Source organism: Equus quagga, chromosome 6 (assembly GCF_021613505.1).
Source record: "Equus quagga isolate Etosha38 chromosome 6, UCLA_HA_Equagga_1.0, whole genome shotgun sequence".
Lineage (NCBI taxonomy): Eukaryota > Metazoa > Chordata > Mammalia > Perissodactyla > Equidae > Equus > Equus quagga.
This window is the reverse complement of record NC_060272.1, coordinates 71,363,404-71,371,285: the sequence shown is the minus strand read 5'-3', so window position 1 is coordinate 71,371,285 and position 7,882 is coordinate 71,363,404.

Below are 7,882 nucleotides of genomic sequence, written 5' to 3'. Positions count from 1 at the left end.
GCTAGGGTTGTAGAATATGGTGCTAAGGGCATTCACCAGCCAGTATCTCAGGGTGAAGCCAGAGTTTAGAATAAAACAGATAGTCCAAAAGAAATATCAGCTGAAGAGGCAGCAGACAACAGTTCACCAAGACAGAATAGGCTGGTTGGGTAGAGGAATGGCTGGGAGGTATGACTGAAGACTCTTCTCATAGTTACTGCAGTAGAAAGATTGGAACTTGGTTGAAGAAATGTTAAGTTCAGTAAGCTCTTTCCCCCTCACTTTTCCTCCAGCGAGATTTCAAACTAGTGTTTGCCATTGTCTTAGCTCAGGTACCATCACTGTAGCTTGGTAGAAGTTCTAACCAGCTAGTCTGTGGTGGGTCATCTTAATGACCTAGTTAGAATCAGTTTTTCTTAACCTTTCCTTTTTTCTTTAAAGATATATTTTGTAACAGGATTATTAAGAAGTAGCAGTGATAGAGTCCAGAATGAAGGTAGAGGGTTTAGTTTTAGCTGGAAATATTAGGGAAGGTTTTATCTATTTGTTTATTTCCTGAGGAAGATTCATCCTGAGCTAACATCTATGCCAATCTTCCTCCATTTTACATGGGAGTCACCACCTCAACATGGCTGCTGAAGAGTGGTGTATTTCTGTGCCTTGGATCCGAACCTGTGAACCAGGGCCGCCAAAGCAGGGCACGCCGAACTTAACCAATACGGTAGGGGACTGGCCCCTAACCTTTCCTTTTTAATAGTAAGGCTTCAAAGTGTTCTTCCCATGCCTTGTTGTTACCTATAACTTGCTACAACTCTGTGAACAGGGTGAGGTGAGCAGCTGTCTCTAAAGCTGGTCAGATTGAGTGAGCTGGACATACCATAGATGACTCGTCCTATCAGTGACAGATGGCCTGAACTTCCCCAGCCTCCTAGAATCTGGCGGTTGGGTTACATCTCTTTTGACTTTGATTTTTTTTTGATCTTCTGTGGGTTCTGGATCTAGATTATGGTGAAGTATGGTAAAAAGAGCTCTGAAAGTAAACACTAATCCAAGTCCCACTTTTTTCACTGAAAAACTTTGTGGTTTAAGGTTAGTCTCTCGGAGTTTCGGATACTCTCCTTTTAAAATGGGATAATAATGCCCAGTAGCCCTATTTGTAAAATCTTGAAGACAGTGAACTTGATAGGGTAGGTTCTTGAGGTTCTTTTCTTTACTTAGCTGATTAATATTTCTTGAGCACTTGTTTGCTAGGAGCCCAGGACTGAACAAGACAGGGCTGTTCCCTCTATCTAAGTGTCTACACTCTCCCTTTGGGCTGCTTATCCCATCGGACCAATTTGTTTTGAGGGATCAATGCTTTCCATGGTTCTAACAACTCTCTACAATCTAGAAAAATATTGATAGTGAGATCTTTGGCATCTGTCTCTTTTTATAAGTGCTTCTGTAAAGTGAAGATGATAAAAAACATTATTTGATGAGGCTGTGCCAATGATGAAATGAAATGTGATTTAGAAGGGACTTGTGAACTGTGAAGGGCTGTGTAAATGTACGTGGTAATTATTATCACTTATTCTGAAGCCCCAGATGTACCTCTTCCAGTCCTGGTCTGAATGAGACCAAGGGAGAAAATAGGCAGGACCCAGTTCCTCAATGCTCTGGTGACTTTTTAGGCCATGTCTGCCCTCTAGTGGCCGCGATCTGAAGCGCTTTATGGAGGGGGCACTCAGGGTTGGAGGAGGCAGGTCTGGGTGGATAAAGAAGTGTTCAACAGGGAAGTCAGCCTTGTCCTCAGCCTCCTTCTCTGTAGGAGACATTGCCCACACCCCTTTTACTTGTCTTCAGTGTCTGATGTAGTGGAAGGCACAACGCTTTGGGGATGAATAGGTCTGACGCTGTCATTTACCACCGACCTGAGCCAATTTACCTAATCTCTCTTAGCCTTAGTCCCCACATTTGCATAATAGCAAGAATAATACCTAATTTGAGAGTTGTTGTGAAGGTTAAATGAACTCATTTATGTAAAATAGTCTGCACAGTATCTGGCACATTTTAAGCACTTTAAAAAGGCTTTTATTGCCTTCAAATTTTATTTATATTTCTGGGTTCATAAAGGCAGGTTATTTGGGGCTGGGAATATATATTTAGTCCTTATTCGAACCATCTTAGATGGTTCCCCAAAAAAGCAAATGTTCCCTCTCTAACCCTTACAAAGGGAAAGCAGTTGTCCTGGAATTGTAAGTTCTACCATCACAGGATTAGCTAGATCTGCCCGTCTAAGACTGTTCTCACTTTCCTTTTCAGATTTGTAGGTCTACTTTCTGCTTTACCTGGGGACTGCCTCCCGCCCGGCATGGCTTTTGAATGGAACATCTTATGAGCACCTGAGGTAAGGCATTGTCTTGTTATCTAGGCATTTGCCAGGAAGAGGCAGGTTGTCTTCAAAAGCTGAGCATGAGTGAAATTCACTGAGTAACCATTCTCTCCACTTTCTGTCTGTTTCACCCTCTGCATCCCAAACCAAAGGACTGTGTGGCAAATCATGTCACCTTCTCTGTGCTTTGCTGGGAAGAAGCCTGTTGGAGGAAGGAAACATAATTTGGTATTCCCAAGGTGGATTTTTTAGTGCTATCAGAATCGTTCAGGCATTTGAAGGGATGGGTCTTTAAATCTCACAGAGATGGACAGTTAGCAAATTGACTTTAGGCAAGTTACTCAGCCTCCCAGAGGTGTGCTGTAGCCTGCTGGTACTGGTTCACAAGAGCAAATTTTGCCTCTCATCTCAGCTTTACGTTTGAGTGAAGATCTGAAGGAGACGAAAGAATCAGACATTCAGCTCTCTAGTCAAAAACTGTTCCCGGCAGAAGGAACAAACAAGTGTCTGGCATGTTTCAGAAACATCAAGGATGGTATGACTGGGGAAGAGTGACCAAGGGTAGGATCTGAGGTCTGAGAGGTAAACAGGCCTTGAAAGGACACTGGCTTTTCTCTGAGCGAGATGGAAAGCAGGGCTTGAGTGGCAGAGTGATCTAACATGTTTAACAGGATCATCTGGTCTCTGTGTTAAAACTAGGCCGTAGGAAGGCAGGTATAGATGCAGGGAGAACAGTTAGTTGTAATTGTCCAAGTAGGAGATGGCCATGGCATGGACAAGTTTGGTAGTGGTGGAGGAGATGAGGTCCTCCATGTAGTGTGACAATAAAGCCTAAAGATTTTCCAATTGATTTGCTGTGGGTGTGAGAGAAAGAGGGAAATCAAAGATGAGTTCAAGTATTTTGGCCAGAGTGACTAGGAGGATCAAGTTGCCATTATTAAGATGAGAAGACCATGGGAAGAGCTGCTTTTGGAGGGATGGTCAGGAGTTGGATTTTGGACATGCTAGGTTTGACATGCCTAATAGACATCCAAGAGGACATGTCAGTTTGGCGTTTGGTTACATGACCAGGAAACTAGGGAAAAAGTTCAGGCTTGAGATAAAAATATAAAAGTCTTCAGCATACAGATGGTATTTTAAAGCCAAGACATTAGATGAGATCACTGAGGAGTTGAGTATGGATAGAGAAGAGGTCCAAGTACCAACCTCTAAGGCAATCCAATGTTTAGAAGTCATGGAGGTGAGGAAGAATCATCCAAAGAGACTAAAGAGGAGTAGTTAGTAAGGTAGAAATCAAACCAGGGCCAAGGGAAGAAAGCATTACAAGAATAGAGCGTGATCAACTGTTTCAAATGTTGTTGATAGGTCAAGTAAGACAAGGACATAGAGTTGACTATTTAGTATGGCAACATGGAGATCATTACTGACCTCGACAAAACAATTTTGATAGAGTGTTCTATATCCAGAATATAAAATCAATGTTGTAGCTTTATTTGTTTAAATTTCTTACTATAACACTGATACAATATACCTGTCTCTCTTAGAGACAGTATGATGTCTCACTCATTTCCATGTCCTGACATACAGCAGGTGCTCAATGAATGTTTGTGGAATGAGTGTGTAAATACATGAAAAGGAATATTTTAGGTATTGGCTTAGGATGCCCATTGTAAGGCTCCCATCACCCCAGAACTATTGGACCAAAAAGTGATCTGTCAACAGACAGGACTATACTTGAATCACCCGGGGATATAGATGACCCTTTATCCTGTTCTCAATGACACTATCATTCTGTAAGTCTCATTTTTGCATATCATCTTCTATCATCATCGTCCAATAACCACGTCCTGTCAATTCTTCCCTCATAGCTCATCTTAGAGTGATTATTCTACTTTTAGTTACCAACTTCTCATGTATCCCATTATTACAAACTCCTTAACACCATCTGCATACTGCTACAATATTAATTGTCTTCATGCTGGACTTTCAAGGACCTTTGGTGGCTTCTTTCTGCTATACATTATACTTATTATCCTTTTTTGGCTTTGAAGGATGCCTGTAACTTAATCATTCAACTGGAGATACTTATTGAGTGGAGTTGTACGTCAGCTCAATGTTACTCTTTGGAGAGATAATGGTGAGCAAGTTAGACATGCTCACCCCCCTCAGGGAGCTGGCAGTCTGATGGGGTTGTTAAACAAGAATTACAATCAAGGGTGATAGATGCCATGAGAAGGAAAGCTCAAGTCTTCTCCATCCATATCTTCCTGAGGTCTGTCTTCCTCACTTTATGTGTGTTCCTGGGTGATCTCATTCACTCTGTTGGATTCAATTAATGACTCCCAAATAGAGATCTCCAGCTCAAATGTTTCTAAACATATCCAACCAATGTCTACCAGATCTCTCTTCTTGAGAGTCTCACAACCACCTCCAAACTCAAGATTTTTGTGTGTGTGTGTGTGTGAGGAAGATTGGCCCTGAGCTAAGATCTGTTGGCAATCTTCCTCTATTTTATGGGGATACTGCGGCAGTGGGGCCTGACTAGTGGTGCTAGGTCTGTGCCCGGGATCTGAACCTGAAAACCCTGGGCTGCTGAAGTGGAGTGCACGAACTTAACCACTAAGCAACCGGGCCAGCCCCCCAACTCAACATTTTGAAAATAGGACCAGTCACCGCCCCCACCCCACTCCCCGCATGTGCACATCTTAGTTCTTTCCCTGTGTTCTGAGCCACCATTGTCTGCAGCACCACTGAGTCAACCGCCTGCCCAGATACCAGAGCATCAGCCTTGGCTTCCTGGTCTACCTCACCTCACTTTAGCAACCTGTCAGTAGTCCTAGTCATTCTTTCTCCTAAGTATCTCTTACATCCCCTCAGCTGTCTCCATTCATGCTGAAATGACCATTAAATAACAACTGTTAACCTTAACTGGACTTTTATTGTGTACCAGGTTCTGTACCAAGTGCTTTAAGTGACTCTCTTTGTTTATTCCTCAGAACAACACTGCTGGGTAAGCTCCAGTGAGCTCTACTGTTATTCTCATTTTTACAGATAAGGTAAATGTGATACAAAGAGGTTAAGCACTTTGCAGAGGTCACGTAGATGGTGGGTGAAGGAGCCTTGTAGTGTGAACCAATAAGGGTTATTAACCACCCAACCCTTAGTTCAGGCAGCTATATTATCTCTTCTTGGGATTTCTACAACAGCCTCCAACCATGCTCTTTTCCAGGCTTCACACCACAGTGAAATGATATTTCTACTTAAACTTCTTTAGTTGCTCCCTGTTACCCTTAGGATACATTCTAAGTCCATAATACAGGTTTTGGCATTGTTCTCTGTGCTCTGACCACTGATTACTTTCTACAGCCTTCTCATCCCTTCCCTCCCCCACCCTCCACCCAGCCCTAAAGCACTTTCTTTAGTTCCATAAACATGCTTCCTTTCACCTCTGAGTCTTCTCACATTTTCTCTGTTTGGGAAATCTTCCTCTGCCTATGACTGATCCGCCTCCTTCACTTATTCCACCTTTTTTTCCCCAGAAATGTATTTTATCAGTTAAATTTCAGTTCAGATATCTCTTCTTCTAGGAAGTCTTCTGATTCCCCAAGGCTGGGTGAGATGGTGTGGTGATAGGATAATGACTCCCCAGACATGTCCGTGTCTTACTGCCAAAATCTGTCAACATGTTACCTTACACAGCAAAAGCTACGATGAAGTCAAGCTGTGATGAAGTCAAGAATAATGAGGTGGGGAGATGATATTGGATTATCCAGATGGACCTAATTTAATCATGAGGGTCCTAATAAGAAGGTATCTGGAGAGTCAGAATCAGAGAAAGAGATGTGAGAACGGAAGCCGAGGTCACAGTGGTGAAGCCATGAGCCGAGGAACTCAGGGACCCTCCATAAGCTGAAAAAGGCAAGAAGGCAGATTCCTCCCTAGCACTTCCAAAGGAGCATAGCTCTGTGGACTCCAGGATTTAGCCGCTAAGATCCCTTTTGGACTTCTAAACTCAAAACTGTAAGATAATAAACTTAGGTTGTTTTAAGTTACTAAGTGTGGCAATTTGTTGCAGCAGTGACAGGAAAGTACTACAGATGGCTCTCCACATGCTTCCACACCTTCCTCTCTTTTCTATGTCTTAACACTCAGATTCTACTTTAATGCCTGATTACTTGATCATCTCCCCAGTAGCCCATGAGATCTGTAAGAGAATATACCGAATCAATATTGTTCAACTTATATCCTCAAGGACCGACATGGTTCTTGGAATGTACCTGGTGCTAAATTAATATTTGTTGGATGAATGCTTGTTAAATGTATAGAAACACTACAATTGACTTTCTTTGTTTCCCAGAGAATGAATTGTGATGAGAAGATAAGTGTAGTGCTTCCTTGTAGGCTTGCCTTAGTCTCTCTCTCTCTCTTTCCATGGAAAGAGCTAACGTTGCTGATTTTTCTCTGTGGGACCATTCTTAGTTTGGGCTAGGTTTGCTTGACTTTGAACCCTGGAAATCCACTCTTTTGTAAAATACTTTCTTACCTTTGTTCCCTTGTAGGCACAAACCTCTTTTTATGAAAAGCTTAAAATAAAGACCTTTCTCACCTACCGGCCTCTCTCTGAACCCTCAGGTTAGTGACCTCAAACTACCTATGGCTGGAAGGTGGTTCAGAACCATTTTGGAGAGCTCTTCAGTCGACACCTTCCCTGGCCTTGGTCAGGAACTGCAATATCAGGTTCTTTAGGAGAGGAGCCTGGTTCTCCAGGTGGTTCTGACGCAGATTCAAATTGGAAACGCCTGAGACTAAACCATGCCACAAGGCGTGGTGCAACTGTCACTCCCACCACTAGATGTCAGGCTTTTACTCTCCACTCAATGGTTACAGCACAGAGAACTTGTTAGCCCTTCCCCCCATGCTCCCCCAATCTCAGGAGAAATTCAGTATGTTTGGGGCCACGTGCTAAGATAGGTATTTTCATATGCATTATCCCACTGAACCTTACAACCACATTGTGAGTTGGGCATTATCCCCAATTTACAGATGAAGAAACTGAGGCCCAGTGGGAAAAGGCAGTAACTGGTTGAACTGGGATAACTCCAAAGACCACGTCCTTTCCGTTTCACCACACTGCCCTAGCCTGGTTGGTTCAGACAATTAACTGTCTTGCGTGTACAAGGAGTTTGGTAAGTATTTGTTTAACACATTAACTTAAACAAAAAAGCCTAAGAGTAGATCCAGGTGAAATCTCTAGGTTCCTTCAAATCACCTTAATTACCGTAATTTATTTTTATTTCTGTTTTCATAAAAGGGTGATGAGAAATAAAAGAAGAATTAAATGTGGTGCCTTTTAAATTTCCTGGATTGTCTTTGGAGATGAATAAGCAAAAGTCTAATGTTGGACGTGCCAAAAGGCTAATCACATTCAGGATAACCAATGTGGCCACCTATAAAGTGTGGTATCGTGGGGTTAGAAAGAATGAGGCCCATCGAGATCTGTGGCTCTAAAATTGTGTCCCTTAGGGCTTTCCA